The sequence below is a fragment of the Theropithecus gelada genome, chromosome 6 (assembly GCF_003255815.1).
Source record: "Theropithecus gelada isolate Dixy chromosome 6, Tgel_1.0, whole genome shotgun sequence".
In the NCBI taxonomy this organism is placed as follows: Eukaryota; Metazoa; Chordata; class Mammalia; order Primates; family Cercopithecidae; genus Theropithecus; species Theropithecus gelada.
The window spans coordinates 146,943,292-146,959,685 of record NC_037673.1 but is presented as its reverse complement, the minus strand read 5'-3'; the positions used below and the strand labels follow the sequence as shown (position 1 = coordinate 146,959,685).

The 16,394-nt window shown below is 53.3% G+C and overlaps 1 protein-coding gene and 1 long non-coding RNA gene across 3 annotated transcripts in view; one reads left to right on the top strand and one right to left on the bottom strand.

Annotated features, from left to right (window-relative positions):
• NDST1 (N-deacetylase and N-sulfotransferase 1) overlaps positions 1 to 14,655 on the bottom strand; it is a 72,222-nt gene extending 57,567 nt beyond the window's left edge. The window contains exon 1 of one of the 2 annotated variants that reach the window (XM_025387862.1): positions 14,433 to 14,655. The gene's annotated coding sequence lies outside the window, so the exon portion shown is untranslated. Of the gene's footprint in view, positions 1 to 2,101; positions 2,306 to 14,432 lie in introns of those variants that run through there. The other variant, XM_025387863.1, reaches the window with a different exon arrangement.
• The window catches only part of LOC112626087, a 10,570-nt gene continuing 8,639 nt past the window's right edge, over positions 14,464 to 16,394 (top strand). Inside the window, exons 1-2 of the long non-coding RNA XR_003119828.1 lie at positions 14,464 to 14,555; positions 15,156 to 15,226. This is a non-coding gene — a long non-coding RNA (uncharacterized LOC112626087). The remainder of the gene's footprint in view (positions 14,556 to 15,155; positions 15,227 to 16,394) is intronic.

Sequence of the window (16,394 nt, the reverse complement as noted above, 5' to 3'; positions counted from 1 at the left end):
TCAATTGAAAGAGTCAAATAAACTTTGACTGGACAGACAGTTGGACAAGGGAGCTGTCAGATAAAATAACATACTCTAGGAGGAGAAAGCACAGAGAGGCCCAGTGGAGAGGAAGCCCAGGCCAGTAAACATCTGAACTGGTCCACACCCCTCTTCACCCTGCCGGCCTCAGCACACAGAGGTCTGGACCTGGTACCCTCTGAAGGCTGCTGAGCGCAGTCCTCCCTTCCCTAAACTCCTCCAAGCCCACCATGAGAGTGAGACCTGGGGACAGCTGCAGGTGGATGCTCCTCTCCTTGGTTACACTGCAGGTTGGGGCCCGCCCTTTCAGGGACTGTTATCCGAAGCTTAAGAAGCCACCTGGGTCAGTGGCTAAGCAGGCAGAGCTTATCTTGGGGGAGGGTTCGAGGGCCACAGAGCAGGCTGACCCAGAGGCCTCTAGCAAATGGAACCTTCACAGCTGGCAGGGACAGACCATGGCCACACCTGCTTTCACACAGGAAGCACTTGTTACGCTCCTACTGGGGACACCGTCCTGAGCCTAAGCATGATGCTCCAATGCTTCATGCTTCAAGGGACACAAAGGTGATTCACCCCCTGCCTTAGAAGAGCCCACAAAGGAACAATGTAGGAGACAAAGTGGCTCATGGCTTAAGGACAGGGTTGCAAACTCAGATGCCTCCGGTGACCAGAAAGATCATGTAAGCATATGAAATGGCTGGCTGGGGATGGGGTGAAGTGTACACGCCTCACCTCCAGCAATGACCCCTGGAGAATATAGGCTCAAGGTTTTCCTATCTTCCAATTTTTGAAATAAAGCCAGAAGTCTGAGTTTTTATGTAAAACCTCTGGTTGGCAACCAGCTCAATATTTGGCATGGGCCAAACAAAGTCTGCCCATAGGGCAAATGTGGCCTGCCAGTTTGTGACCCCTGTTTTCTTAAAATGGACAGAGAACACACTGTGGAGCTCAGTAGAGGCCAACTTCCCTGCAGCTGAGGTACCTGGGAAGGCCTCCTGGAACAGGAGGCATTGGTGCTGGGCTGCAAGGATGGAGAAGGCTCTTCTGGAGAAGGAATCCTGGGTAGGGTGTGGGGCGTACCTCTAGAACTGCAGAGGCCATGGGCAGGAACATCCTGGCCCTACAACCCAGCAGGCTGGACCAAGAGCCCAAGCCATCTAGACTCCTGCGTTTCCTCCCCAAAAAGGAGGCATGAAGCAGGCATAGAGGCATCAGTTTAGTTCTGTCCCCAGGTAGCGGGAGGAGGGGGCCGCCAGCCCAGCAAACCTCTGGACTCAACTAAATCAATCGGTGGCAGAATAGCAAGAGTCCAATTTCATCCTCGGAGCTTGAGGAACAGGTCAGCTAACAACAGCTCCGTGGGGGGAAGGGAGAGGAAGACACAATGGAGGGACAAAAGGAGGCTGAGAATCACACCCTGCCTGGCCAGACCTGGCTGGTTACATAACCCTACCTCAGGGCAAAGCCAGGGAGGGCCTGGGCTAGGGAGTCCCCGAATGCAGAAACGGTTTCCCCTGCCTCCCCTGCCCAATCCTGCTCTCCAAGCTGGTCCTGCAGCTCCTAGAAAGCCCAACACAGAGTGCGGAGCCAGGGGTGGAGACTAAGACCCCAGGATCATGTACTTACAAGATCACTCAGCAAATTCATAGCAGAGCTAGAACTACCAACAGCAAACTTTTACCATATGATTACTTTGTACCAAGCATGAGGTAAGTCCTTTACACACATTATCTTATCTAAAAGTCTCACTATAACATCAGGAGATAAATACTGTTATTGCCATTTTACAGAGGAAGCACAGACAAAGTAACTTACCCAATGTCACACAGCTCCTAAGTGGAGGAGCCAGCTCAGAAGCCAACAGCCTGTCTCCAAGACCACACCCTGAGCCACGATGCCACACTCCACCAGGCTACTTTCTCCTTGCACCACGCTGCCTGCCATCGCTTCTCAAGCCTGCAGTGCACACAGCCCCCTGTCAGCACTCCACAGGGACACCCAGCCTTCTGATGATCTGATGAAACCAACGAACTCTTTCTTTAGAAAAAGAAAGCACAGAAATGCCTACAACACACTGCACCTTTGGGGGCTCACGGACCCCTGAACTGGTGGGAATAGACAGGTCACAATCACAGGATACTCAAGAGACAGGAGGTAGCAGAGGGAGCCGACCCCCTCAGGTCCCCTGGGCCTCCCCATATCAACTTTCATCCACAGGCGTGGGCATGGATCGGTGCTCAGGGCCTCGTCATCCCTTCGGGGCTGGGAGAACAGAATGAATCACGGCACACAATGGCCTGCGCCTCTGTATACACTGGGTGTGACTCACAACTCCCAGCTGCTGGGCAGACGGTGCACAGCTGGGCCTGGCATCTGGACGGGGGTGGCATTACCAGGCGCACCATCTCAGTCTTCTCCCCACCAGTGGGCTCATCTCGCCCAAGACTAGACCTGGCCTTACCCCGTCCCCAGCAGCAATGAGCATTTCAAAGGGAACCCCTCATCAGCGACTGCTCAGCCCCCACGCCAGCCTCGTCCCAGGAGGTGGTAAGTCAAGATGGACAGCCTCTTGCAACACATGAGAAGATCCAAGACCTCGGCTACCTCACTGTGTGACCTAAAGCAGGCCCCCCACCTCTTAGCCTCCATTTCACCAACTATAAAGTGAGTAGACTACTTGATTGAGTCCTTCCCAGCTCCAAAGTCTTGAATCTATAAAAACAGCACCTGATGGCTGGGCATGGTGGCTCATGCCTATAATCCCAACACTTTGGGATCCCAAAGCAGGCGGATCACCTGAGGTCAGGAGTTTGAGACCAGCCTGGTCAACATGGTGAAACCCCATCTCTACTAAAAATACAAAAAAAAAAAAAAAAAAAAATAAGGCCGGGCGCAGTGGCTCACACCTGTAATCCCAGCACTTTGGGAGGCTGAGGCGAGCAAATCACATGAGGTCGGGAGTTTGAGACCAGCCTGATCAACAGGGTGAAACCCTATCTCTATCAGCCGGGCATGGTAGTGCTTGCCTGTAATCCCAGCTACTTGGGAGGCTGAGACAGGAGAATGGCTTGAACCCAGGAGGCGGAGGTTGCGGTGAGCCGAGATCGCGGCATTGCACTCCAGCCTGGGCAACAAGAGTGAAACTCCATCTCAGAAAAAAAAAAAAAATGCAGCTGGGTGTGGTGGCACACGCCTGTAATCCCAGTTATTCGAGAGGCCGAGGCAGGAGAATCACCTGAACCCGGGAGATGGAGGTTGCAGTGAGCCAAGATCGCACTGCTGCACTCCAGCCTGGGCGACAGAATGAGACTCCGTCTCAAAAAAAAAATTAAAATTAAAAAAAAAAGAAAAAAAAGGCTGGGCACGGTGGCTCACGCCTGTAATCCCAGCACTTTGGGAAGCCGAGGCAGGAGGATCACGAGGTCAGGAGATCGAGACCATCCTGGCTAACACGGTGAATCCCCGTCTACTAAAAATACAAAAAATTAGCTGGGTATGGTGGCGGGCGCCCGTAGTCCCAGCTACTCGGGAGGCTGAGGCAGGAGAATGGCATGAACCTGGGAGGTGGAGCTTGCAGTGAGCCGAGACTGCGCCACTGCACTCCAGCCTGGGCGACAGAGCAAGACTCCATCTCAAAAAAAAAAAAAAAAAAACCAGTACCTGACAAGCCTCACAGAGTGCTGGGATCCTGCCTTCAGAAAGTTACACAAACATCCTTCAGAGAAACAAAAGTCAAACCTAAAGCCTCTATATTTTTTTTTTCTAAGGATATCAAGAAGCCCTTTTTAACTTCCCTCATCCCACCTCCATTGTTCCAAATATCCTCTTAGGGCCCAGAAAATACATTTGGTTTCCGTCTGGGGTTTGGGCTTCTTAGTGCTCTTCCTCTTGGAAGCTGCCCCACCCCTTCTTGGCAGCCTCTTCACAAGGCACCTTCATCTCTACCCCCAGCACTGCTCTGGGCCACCCTGAGGGCAACGGCTACTCAGCCTGCCAAAGAAGGGGTGGGGAAGGGACAGGTTTTGGGAAACAAAACCCTTCCTGGTTGTAACCGAGACAATCCTGGGTTCTGGCCTCAACAGTAATTCTGACCCCCTGTGTGGCCATGGGTGAGTCCCTGCTCCACTAGGCTTCAATCCCCTAAATGTGAAGTGAAGGGGTTCCTGTGTTAGAGAAAGACTGCCCACCCTTGGGCTACTGGGCAGCAGCTTGGGGACACTGAGGCAGGAAAAGACAGCAGAGTGGACAGTGGGCTCTGATCTTGAATCTCACACCCCCTCTTGTTAGAACCAAAGGAGATCCACTCTTTTTGCTGTTTGAGATGGAGTCTCACTATGTTGTCCAGGCTGGTCTTGAACTCCTGGGCTTAAGCGAACCTCCTACCTCAGCCTCCCGAGTAGCTGGGATTTCTGGCATGTGCCACCATGCCCAGCTAGAGATCTACTTTTATCTCTCTGATTTGTTCTTTTGCCCTAGCAGTGGAACCTTGAACTCACCACTGAATCTCTTTGGGCCTCAGATAGCCCATCCACAAAACAGGAGAACAACATCAGCAGTGGAAGCCCCAGCTTGGAGGCTGGAGCCCTAACCACCCAACACAATCCCATCCACCTTCCTCCAAAGGCTGACTCACTCATTTGACAACACACACATTTGGAGACATCTTTAGAAAACCGCCATAAGTTGTGCCTGCGATACAAACACTCCATGACAATCCCCTACTGCTCTCCTTCCAATGAGATCATGCCTTTAAGCACCTCTATATATCTCCATAGAATTCTTAGATCTACCCTCTTGTGTGGCCTCAGTATTTTCATCTATTAAGCGGGGACAATAATGGTGATAATAGAGCCTACCTATAGGATTATCCTGGGGATTACTTCCGATAAGGTGACATGGAAGTGCCTAGCAAGCATTTTTAAGTTGTCAATAAATGTGAGCAGCAATTATGATCATCATGATTAAAATTATTAGGCTGGGCGCGGTGGCTCACGCCTGTAATCCCAACACTTTGGGAGGCTGAGGCAGGTGGATCATGAGGTCAGGAGTTCGAGACCAGCCTGGTCAATATGATGAAACGCTGTCTATAGTAAACATACAAAAATTAGCTGGGCGTGGTGGCGTGTGCCTATAATCCCAGCTACTCGGGAGGCTGAGACAGAAGAATCACTTGAACCCAGTAGGCAGAGATTGCAGTGAGCTGAGATCACGCCACTGCACTCTACAGAGACAGAGCAAGACTCCATCTCAAAAAAAAAAAAAAAATTATTGAGGCCAGGTGCAGTAGCTCACGTCTATAATCCCAGCACTTTGGGAGGCCAAAGCAGGTGGATCACTTGAGATCAGGAGTTTGAGACCAGCCTGGCCAACATGGTGAAACCCCATCTCTACTAAAAATACAAAAATTAGCCAGGTGTGGTGGCACACATCTGTAATATCAACTACTCGTGAGGCCGAGGCAGGAGAATCGCCTGAACCAGAGAGGCAGAGGTTGTAGTGAGCCAAGATCATACCACTGCACTCCAGCCTAGGCAACAGAGTGAGACTGTCAAAAAAGAAAGAGAGGAGAGAGGAGGGGAGGGGAGGGGAGAGGAGGGGAGGGGAGGGGAGGGGAGAGGAGGGGAGGGGAGGGGAAGGGAGGGGAGAGGAGGGGAGGGGAGGGGAGGACAGGAAAGAAAGAAAGAAATTATTGAGATGCTGACCGGATATGGTGGCTCATGCCTGTAATCCCAACACTTTGGGAGGCCCAGGTGGCAGGATCACTCGAGCTCAGGAGTTGGAGACCAGCCTGCACATGGTAAAACCCCATCTCTACAAAAAATGCATGCAAATAAATAGCATATGACCATTGTAATCGCACATGTGTGCATCCCACACACACACGTTTGCATATATACACCTAAGCACACTATTTTTTTTTTTTTTTAGATGGAGTCTTGCTCTGTTGCCCAGGCTGGAGTGCAGTGGCACAATCACGGCTCACTGCAACCTCCGCCTCGTGGGTTCAAGCGATTCTCCTGCCTCAGCTTCCCAAGTAGCTGGGATAACAGGCACCCATCACCACGCCCAGCTAATTTTTGTATTTTAGTAGAGATGGGGTTTCACCATGTCGGCCAGGCTGGTCTCAAACTCCTGACCTCAGGTGATCCACCCATCTCAGCCTCCCAAAGTGCTGGGATTACAGGCATGAGCCATCACGCCTGGCTCTAAGCACACTATTCTTTAAGGCAGAGCCCATGCTCTCTGCCCAACCCCTGCCCTGGCCCCAGCCCCAGAAAACAGCTGCCCTGACACCCATGCTTGCCACCCACAAAATCTCCCCTGCTCTTCCAGCTCCCCAATCCTGCCTTCCTCATGTTGCCCCAGCACTGGCTCCTGTAATCATGCTGGGGTTCTGTTGTATCTCATCATTGTGTCATGAGATTGTTTCCTGGGGGATAGGGAGCTGTTACAAGATGGGGGCTCCTTGAAGACAGGGTGGTGAGAAGCTGGGCTTTACTCTGGGTCCCCCACATCTGCTGGGTGACTGAATATGCTGAAAACAAGAGAGCCCAAGGAAACAGGCATCAGTTTTTTTTTTAATGACCTATCCTAGTGTTTCTCGAAATTCAGCATGCAGCAAGGCGCGGTGGCTCACGCCTATAATCCCAGCACTTTGGGAGACTGAGGTGGGCGGATCACCTGAGGTTAGGAGTTCAAAACCAGCCTGGCCAACATGGTGGAACCCTGTCTCTACTAAAAATTGAAAAATTAGACGGGCATGTGGCAGGCACCTGTAATCCCAGTTACTTGGGAGGCTGAGACGGGAGAATCACTTGAACCCGGGAGGCGGAGGTTGCAGTGAGCTAAGATCGCACCACCGCACCCCAGCCTGGGTAACAAGAACGAAACTCTGCCTAAAAAAAAAAAAAAAAAAAAAACAGTATGCATTAGAATCACTGGGAGGGTTCCTAAAACAGATTGCTGATTCCCACCCTCCAGGGTATCTAATTCAGTATCAGTAGGTCCAGTATAGAGCTAGATAATTTGCACTTCTAACAAGTTCCCAGGTAATGCTGATGCTACTGGTCCAGAAACAAACTTTCAGAACCACTGACTTAGCCTGCAGGTGGATCAGGGAGAGCTTCCGTGAATAGATGGTGCTTACACTCGTAGAAGCATGAACAGGAGCTGCCCAGGCATAAGGAGAGGGGGAGGGAATGAATGCAGGCAGAGGATGCAGCATGAGTAAAGGCCCTGCTATGACAACACTCATTTCTCCTCATCTGGCCTCTGCCTGGGCAGGTCATATTTGCAAGGCTGGTAGTATAAACCAGAGGTGGCTGCCGTGCAGCAATGACTATAGCAAACCTCCACCTAATGCCACCCTGGGACCTGCCCAGACAGGCCAATCCCTTGGACAGACTGGGATGATAAGAATCCAAGTCCTCCCTCGTGAAGCCAGACCTCAGGTCTGAACGAGGCCAGAATCCTCACCACATCTTAATCACATGAGCTCCAGGATTCTGCTCCCACCTCCAGAAACAGGGAGCTCGCTCCCTGCAGACACAATCCCTTCCATCTTGGCTTGCTCTAATTTTTTTTTTTTTTTTTTAAGTCTTCACATTACACTGAGTTGAAGTCAGCCTCTCCTGGCCCATCTACCCACCGGATACGCCTTCCAGCACCTCACACAACAAGTCTGCTTCTTCTGGCCAGAGCAACCCCAGCAGCGGGCCCTGACTGTCATCCCCTGGAACTAAACTTCTCCAGGCTAGCCACCTACCTCTCTTAGCCTTGGTTGTTACATCTGCTAAAAGGGAATAGTAATAGTGCCTATCTCTTACTGCTGTCGTGAGGATTAAATGAGCTCTTTAGTGAATAATATCAACTACAATAATAATGATAACTCACATAGATTGGGCTCACAGTGTGTTATCTTTCTAAATGCTGTCAGATGGGGACAGTTATCATCCCCTTTGTACAGAGGAAGAGCTAAACAGCTTGCCCACGTTCTCACACATAGGAAGCAGCCCAGCAGGGACCTGAACAGAGGCCACCTGGCTCCAGAGCCTGGCTCTCAACCTTTGCTCTGTCTGGATCTCCTAGTCACCTGCCCCAAGACCAAGCCCATGTCACCTGTCTCTGCCACCATCCTCTTCCCCTTCCCAAGCAAAGTGAGACTGGGTGGGAGGCCTCAAAAAGCTCCAGCCCATGCAGTCTGGGGCACGGTTCCCTGGTTACAAGGACAGCCACAGGGCTGCCAGCCCCGTGGCACCTTCCCAGCCAGACCAATTTATCTGGTGTAAGCTTTAGACATCCTTCAACATGGTCACCAGGGAGGAGATTGAGCCCGTGGAATTTGAGCACCTTAGGATTGATGACAGGAAGGAAGAGGAAAAACAGAGGCATAACAAAGAAATCCTGTCCAGCTTCCTAGACGAGACCAGATGTTCCCACATGCCATGCAAATTGCTCTCTCTCTCCAGGCCTCAGTTTCCTCATCTGCACATGCCATCTCGGGCCATTAGGCAGAAAGTTCAGAAACTCAAATTCCAGGGATTCTTTCTCTCATCTCTAAAAGGACAGATCCCCTCTAGCTACAAACAATGATCACAACAACTGTTATCTTTGAACAGCTTCTACTTACTGCACACTTACTATGTCAAAGCACTGATTTCCGTAACCTCCCTAACAAAACAGAACTATTATTACCCCTATTGTGAAGTTAAGGAAACTGATGTCCATGGAGATTTAGGTAATTTACCCCAGATCATGCAGTTAATAGTGACAGCATGGGGATTTGAACCCAGGACTTTTGATTCCACTCTACAACAAGCCCACCCCCATTGGAAATCAGTCACGTGTCGCCCCTGCCTCCAGAGCACAGAGCCCAGAGGAGAGGAGACTGTCTTTAGGAAGCTAGAGTTCAAAGCTAGGAGCCGAAGGGCCCATGAGAGGTCCAGGTAACAGGTTCTGCACATGTAAAGGAGGGAGCAGGCAATGCCGGCTCTGGAGAATTAGGGATGGCTGCATGGAAGAGGTGACCCTGGAGCTGGGTACTAGTAGGGAGGATTTTGGGGTGAGCAAGGGGAAGTGACTGGAGTGCAGCATGTTCACCATGAGCAGATGTGTAGAGGCAGGAGGGGCCAGGAGCATAGCCAGGGAGAGGGAAAGAGGCCAGTTCTGCTTGAGGGTTGAGGGGGAGTGGGGGCACTGCAGTCACACAGCAGGCACTTCCCATACATTGCCCTCAAATAAACAAATGCTCATTCACCATGCACATTTTAAAATTAGATTAATCCAATCTGTATTAAAGAAATAAGGTGAGTAGAAATAAAAAGGGCCATGGCCGGGCGCGGTGGCTCAAGCCTGTAATCCCAGCACTTTGGGAGGCCGAGGCGGGCGGATCACGAGGTCAGGAGATCGAGACCATCCTGGCTAACATGGTGAAACCCCGTCTCTACTAAAAATACAAAAAACTAGCCGGGCGTGGTGGCGGGCGCCTGTAGTCCCAGCTACTCGGAGGCTGAGGCAGGAGAATGGCCTGAACCTGGGAGGCGGAGCTTGCAGTGAGCCGAGATCGCGCCACTGCACTCCAGCCTGGGTGACACAGCGCAAGACTCCGTCTCAAAAAAAAAAAAAAAAAAAAAAGAAATAAAAAGGGCCAGGAGGCAACTTAGCACAAACTCTCCTCCATCTAGATAAGGATTTTGACGGCGAATTGGCGTTAGCCCTGAGGCCACAGGGTCCAGGACCTCTGCGCCCCAAACATCCACCCCTTCCACTGCGCTCCATATCTTCAAGACAGAAGCTGCTAGGCAGAGCTTTGTAAGAGCCCCACAGACACAGAAAGCAGCTTTGCTGGTGACCCCCAGAAACCAAGAGAGCCTCCTTTAACCTTCACTGCAGGGAAGGAGGGGAACAACCCCTCCCCTCCGCCCCGTCTTCACTTTCAAATCCACAAACTCACCAGCCCTTTTGCCCTAAGCCCTACTGATTCAGCCTGATTCATGATGTAGCCTTATTTCTTCACTGGTGAGGAAAGACTGACCCCATTTCACAGATGAGAAATGGAAGCAGAGGGTTCAAATCCTCTGTGAAAGCACAGTCCTTAGCCTAGCTCTGGCCACTGCTCCAGACATCCCCAAGGGGCCCCTTGACAGTCAGCTGGACTGAGTGTATTCCAAAGGGCAAGGACTCTCCCAGTGGAGCTCTGCAGGCCAGGCCAAATGGAACTCCCCAGGACGTGCAGGAAGGGCAGCTCCAAAGCTATGAGAAAAGCAGGGGGTGGAAGTGGGCCGGGCACCATTCAAATGCTGAGATTCTTGGGTGAAAAGGGAACTGAGAGTAGCCACCCAGGCCTGCCCCTGCTGGTGCATCCTGCTGCCACCTCTGCAGCTCTCCAGGCTCTTTGCATACCTTCAGCCATGCTGTTCTCGCCTTCTTTCTGGGCAGCTTACTTCCTGGCTAGCTTCCTTGGAGCTGTCACCCTTGTTGCTTTCTCCATCCTCAGGAACCCTGAAGGACAAGACTATGGCCCCTACCTGTAGAGGACCTTTCAGGGATTTGAAAGCAGTAATACTGCCCCTTAAGGGTTATTCACCAAACCTTAAGACGACCTGTGACGACCCCAAACGCCAAGACAGCTACAAAGTCCTGCAGCTTCCCCCTCCTTTCCTCTCAGTCCACTGCCTGAGTCAGCCTGTGGTCAGCTTTCTGCAGGACCATGATGAGTGCCATCTCTGGCCTGGTCTTAACCCTGCCAGTCTTGCTACCATCTTGGGTCAAAAGACCCCTGAGAAGCAACACAGCAAGGCAGAAATAATTCAGGCCTGGGTTAAAATTCCAGCTCTACAAGTGACTCTACCCGTCTGAGCCTCTATTTCCCCATCTGAAAATGGGGCAGGGGTAGGGGTTACCAGCAGCAGCAGGAGCAGCAGCAGCTACTTTGCAGGGTATTGTGAGATTTCAATGGAGTGTCTGTAAAGAGCCTGGCATGGTGCCTGACACAAGGCACAGGAACAGGCATCGAGTCAATGAGCTACTGACAACCCTCTGTCCTCTCTATAGGCTCCAGAGTAAAATCCAAACTCCTGAGCAGGGCACTGCAGGCTCCCCATGACCTAATCTTGTCTCCTATTGTCCCATTTCCCACAGTCTGCACCCTCGAAAATACTTCCTCCTCCAGGAAGCCTTGCTGACATGAATAAGCAAAGAGCGTTTCCTTCCACTCGCCTTCCAAAACCAATCTATAACTGATCAGATCTGCCCCATAGCCATCATTTGAATCCTTGTCTTCTGTCCCCCATCAGAACAGCCTCTCCAGAATCCAGCAGGACTGCACCCCATTTCATGTCCCCTGTCACCCTCAGCCACAGACATTTTCCATACACATTTCACAAATTACCCTAATGTTCCATTTCAAGTAAAGAATGTCCAAGTCCTCCAAACAGTCCAGATATTTCAAGCCATATTCATATCCAAATTCCAGGCCAGTAGAAGTCTGCCCAGCCTCTAGAGACTTGCAGGCCTGGCTTTGGTCCCGAAGCATGGAAGGGTGGAAAAAGCCCAGCCAAGCAGGTCCAAAGCCCAGGGCAGAGAGAGCTCTGGGCTGCCTAGACCAGAGCCCATTTGTGAGTTTCTCAGATGCCAACCCCCAGCCTATGATCTTAAATTCTTGACCACATGCTCAACTTGTGATTACAAAACTGTTCCTCACATACCTCCTTGTGACAGGAGGCTCACTATCCATTTTCTCTTGCTTGCCGGGGTCCTCCCTTTACTTATTGGTTCCCCCAGAGGCCTTTCTTCTTGCTCTGACCACTATGAAAGGGACAGTCTGACCATATGACAAGTCAGCCTTCCAACTCCTCCATTCAATGCCCTGCTTTTCTGAGTCCCCTCAATGTCCAGCAAAGCAACAAAATTTCCACATTTATTCCTACAAGCTATCGGCCCAGCAGGGTTCCCTATTCCCAGGGCCCTCAAAAAGCCTACAAACCCTGCAAAACCAGACACAGTGCCGGAACACCCCTCGGAGCAGGCTGAAATGCACAAACTTCCCTTACCCAAGAACTTCTCTCATTATCTACCCCCACCCACCACACTGTCTCTCAGCCCTAGATTTAAGATGTTGTTAATTAAATTGCAATTTGTTTTCCATTTTTAAAGTAATTACTCAAGGACCTCAATCAGAGCCTGATCAGTACTCATAAGATGTCACCCTCACCAAATGACTGGGCCAGCCCAGGGTGTGAAAGCCAGCAGAAGTCTAAGCCACCTCACACATTCACTTGTGGGATATTTACTGAGGGCCTGCAGGGTGCCCAGTACTGAGCTAGCTAGGCTCAGGAACCTGTACACACATGCATTCTCCATTAGGGTTCTGCAATCCTGACACTATTACTACCCTCAAGGACTTTGGGGCTGGGGCATCCATTAGTTAGCAGTGAGGACCCCTGCCATGGCCAAGTTACACAAGAACACCCTTGCCCCACCTCTGCCCCCCGCTGATCTGAAAGTAACCTGGTCTGAATGAAAAGTAAAGATTTGGCTGTCCCTGGGTGCTAGGGAGAGAGGCCTGTTGACAAAGCCACCAGCTGTCTCCAGTCAGAGCCAGGGAGACCGGCTTCTCCCTGCACCACTGGCACTACCATAGACCCAGTAGCCAGCAACAGCACTTGGACCATTACGGAGCTCCAGGCCCAGTCTCCAACTGACCTCCCTCCTGCTCCAGCTGCCTATGCTAACAAGAGCCAGGGCATAAGACCTCACTTGGAACAAGTACCAGGCAGAAGGGAGCATTACCTGCCGGTGGGGGAAATGGTGAAGAGGACAGATGTCCCCATAATTTCAACTGAAAATGAAACTGTACAAGGTCAAAGTCAAAAAAAAAAAAAAAAAAAAAAAGGGAGAAATAAACTGTGAGCTGTCACAGCAAGACATTGTAGGGATCTGTGGTTGAGACACAGGCTGAGAGACGGAGGTAAAATCCCAGCTCCACCACTTTCTATCTGTGTGACCTTTACAACCCTGTGTCTCAGTTTCCCCCTCCATAAAATGTGGTTAACAGTAATGTGGGAGAATTAAATGCGAATGTACGTAAAGCAATGAATTCGTCCAGCGCCTAACACACGGTAAACGTGAAATGTACTTGTTGAATATAAGCATGCCACCATTTGCTGAGGTACCACACACTCCTCTCATCCTTACTCTAGCAAATACTATTCTCCCCATTTTACAGGTGAAGAAACTGAGGCTGGGGGAAGGTAGGGAACCCACTCAAGGTCACACTGCTGGAAACTTGACAAACAGCCAGGTTGCTCTGAAGAGACCAGGGGGCAAAACCGCCTGCAGGCCATTCTGAAAGCTCTCCAGGTGGGGAGGGCGACAATGGGGCGTTCACGGGGTGGGGCTCTGTATTCCCTGAGCCTCACAGGGCACACTGGGGTGCTCGAGTCTGCAAAGAGCCAAGTGGCCAGTCCCCGGATTCCCGGCCGGTCCCAGAGCCCACCCGTCCCACGGGTGCCCCCTCCTCACCCCTGTCCCAGGGCGTTAAAGAGCTGCGTGCAAAGGGAGAACTTCTTGCTCCCGAGACCCTGAGGAAGGAGGCGAGTTAGAGACCAGGCCGCTCAGAGCCCGCAGAAAACCGGTCCGGCTGCCTTAGCCTTCGCGAAGCAGGACCCGGCCTCTAACCCCCTCCCTCGCTAGACAAAAGTTTCCCCTGTTCGGGAGCAGGGGAGGGGGAGGGGGCATTCCTCGTGAGTGACATTATCCGTGACCTACAGCTGCCGCGCTGCCCTCGCCCGCACCCCAGCCTGCCCTCGGCCCCGCGCGGCCCCCCACCCCTTTGTCCTCCCACCCCCGCGCGCGGGGCCCGGCCGACTCCACCCGCCCGCCCGGCGCCCGCCCGGCGCCCGCCCGCACCAAACTTGCGCCGCCGGCCGCTGGGGCCCCGCGCGGCCTGCACGCCGGGCTCGGACCCCGCCGGCTCGGCGACAGGGGACTGGCAGGCCCGGGCCCTCCCGGCCTCTTACCTGCCACGGCTGGGGCGCCACTCGGCGGAAGGGGCGCTCCCGGAGAAGAGCGGGACGCCTGGTTCCCCTGGGCCGTGCGTGCTTCTCCGGGCTCCGGCCCGGGCCAGGGTTAACCCCTTCGCGGCCGCCTCCTGCCGCTCCCACCCCCGCTCCACGCTGCCGCCGCCGCCTCCTCCTCCCGCCCGCTCTCCTCCCCCTCCCGCTCCCGCTCCCTCCCGGTGCCCAGCCCCCAGTCCCGGCCCGGCGCTGCGCCGGGGCAGCTCGCAGCCTCCCCCTCGTCCCGCGGCGGGGAGGGGTCTCCCTGGAGACTGGAGGTTGGGGCGCGCTGCCTCGCCCCCTAGCCCAGAGGGGCGTACCCGTGCGCCGAGAGCCCCCCAGCCCGTCTCCCCTTACCTCCTCGGCCCAGCGCCTACCTCCCCGAATCGCGGCCTCTGGGAGCGGGGTTCGATTCCGTGATGCCGCGTGGGTGCCGGCCAGAGAAGGGTTCCGGGGGCCGGGACGGCCGGCGGGCGTGCGGTGAGCGCCCCGGGGCGGGGGCTGGGGCGGGACCGGGCGCTGCTATCGGGGCTGGATTTCTCGACTTCCACCCGGATTCTCCCTCGGCCCTCCCGGCCGATTCGGTGCTGCTCGGCGACCACGTGACGCGGGCTGCCTTTGACCCCTATCTCCGAGCGGGTAGGGGGCGGGGGCCGGAGGGGGTGTCAGATGCAGGACCCACGAGGGCCGGGGCGGCTGCCCGGCGTCCCCGAGGTGGTGACCCCGGGAAACAAAGCCCGGGGGGAAACCAACAAGTTATTCGGGGTCAGAGACGAAACAGCGCTGGGGGTCGGGAGAGGCGGCAGAGAGAATGTGGGAGACAAAGACCCGCGCCCGCCGCGGCTCCGAGGGCCCTGGGAGCGCTCTGGCTAGGCTCGAGAGGGCCTCCAGGCTCTTCCACCGCTGGGCTTGTGACAGCTCTCCAGGACCTCCTGGGACAGCTCCCGGACCACCAGTGCTCTACCAGAGTGACCCCTCTTGGGCAGAGCCTCCCTCCCTCAACACATACCTTTGCCCTGACTCTCGAAAACCCCTTTATCGTGATTATCTGGTTCATTTACTGGTTTCATTGTTTACTAGAATGTCATCTCTCCCAACAAGTTGTTTCCAGCAGAATCCCCTCTCCTGGCACAAAACAAGCAGATGAAGATGTAAATGACCTTGTGCTAATCTCTTCTCCCGCCGAGCCTGTCTCCCACCCACCCTGTTATTCTAACCATCCCAAGGACTCTGCAAATTAGGCAGGATGACAGTGGTTGTCTCCATTAAACAGATGGGAACAATGAGGCTCAGAGAGATGAGATGGCTTGCAGGTTAATGAGAGCCTAGGCTGGCACTCGGATCGGCCTGCTCCCAGTGGATGGCTTTCTGCCATCCCATGAGCCAGCCTGTAAAATGAGCAGGGTGGGGCTGGATGAGTGAATCCCTTAAGGAGCTTGCTAAGGATGCAGATCACCAGGCCCCTGGAGATCCTGATCTGGGAAACAATGGATTGGTGGATTCCTAAGGACCTTTAGAGGCTCAAGATTATCCAACTGGGCCGGGCGCGGTGGCTCACGCCTGTAATCCCAGCACTTTGGGAGGCTGACTTGGGCAGATCACAAGGTCAGGAGTTCAAGACCAGCCTGACCAACATGGTGAAACCTCCTCTCTACTAAAAATACAAAAATTAGCTGGGGGTGGTGGCGCACGTCCATAATCCCAGGTACTCAGGAGGCTGAGGCAGGATAAAATCGCTTGAACCCTGGAGGTGGAGGTTGCAGTGAGCTGAGATCGTGCCACTGCACCCCAGCCTGGGTGACAGAGCAAGACTCCATATCAAAAAAAAAAAAAAAAATTTAGATTATCCAACTGTAGGAACAAAGCTCAAAAAATATACAAGGCCGGGTGTGGTGGCTCATGCCTGTAACCCCAACACTTTGGGAGGTTGAGGTGGGCGGATCACTTGAGGTCAGGAGTTGGAGACCAACCTGGCCAACATGGTGAAACCTGTCTCTACTAAAAATACAAAAAAAAAAAAAAAAAAAAGGCCGGGCGCGGTGGCTCAAGCCTGTAATCCCAGCACTTTGGGAGGCCGAGACGGGCGGATCACGAGGTCAGGAGATCGAGACCATCCTGGCGAACACGGTGAAACCCCGTCTCTACTAAAAAATACAAAAAAACTAGCCGGGCGAGGTGGCGGGCGCCTGTAGTCCCAGCTACTCCGGAGGCTGAGGCAGGAGAATGGCGGGAACCCGGGAGGCGGAGCTTGCAGTGAGCTGAGATCCGGCCACAGCACTCCAGCCTGGGTGACAGAGCAAGACTCCGTCTCAAAAAAAA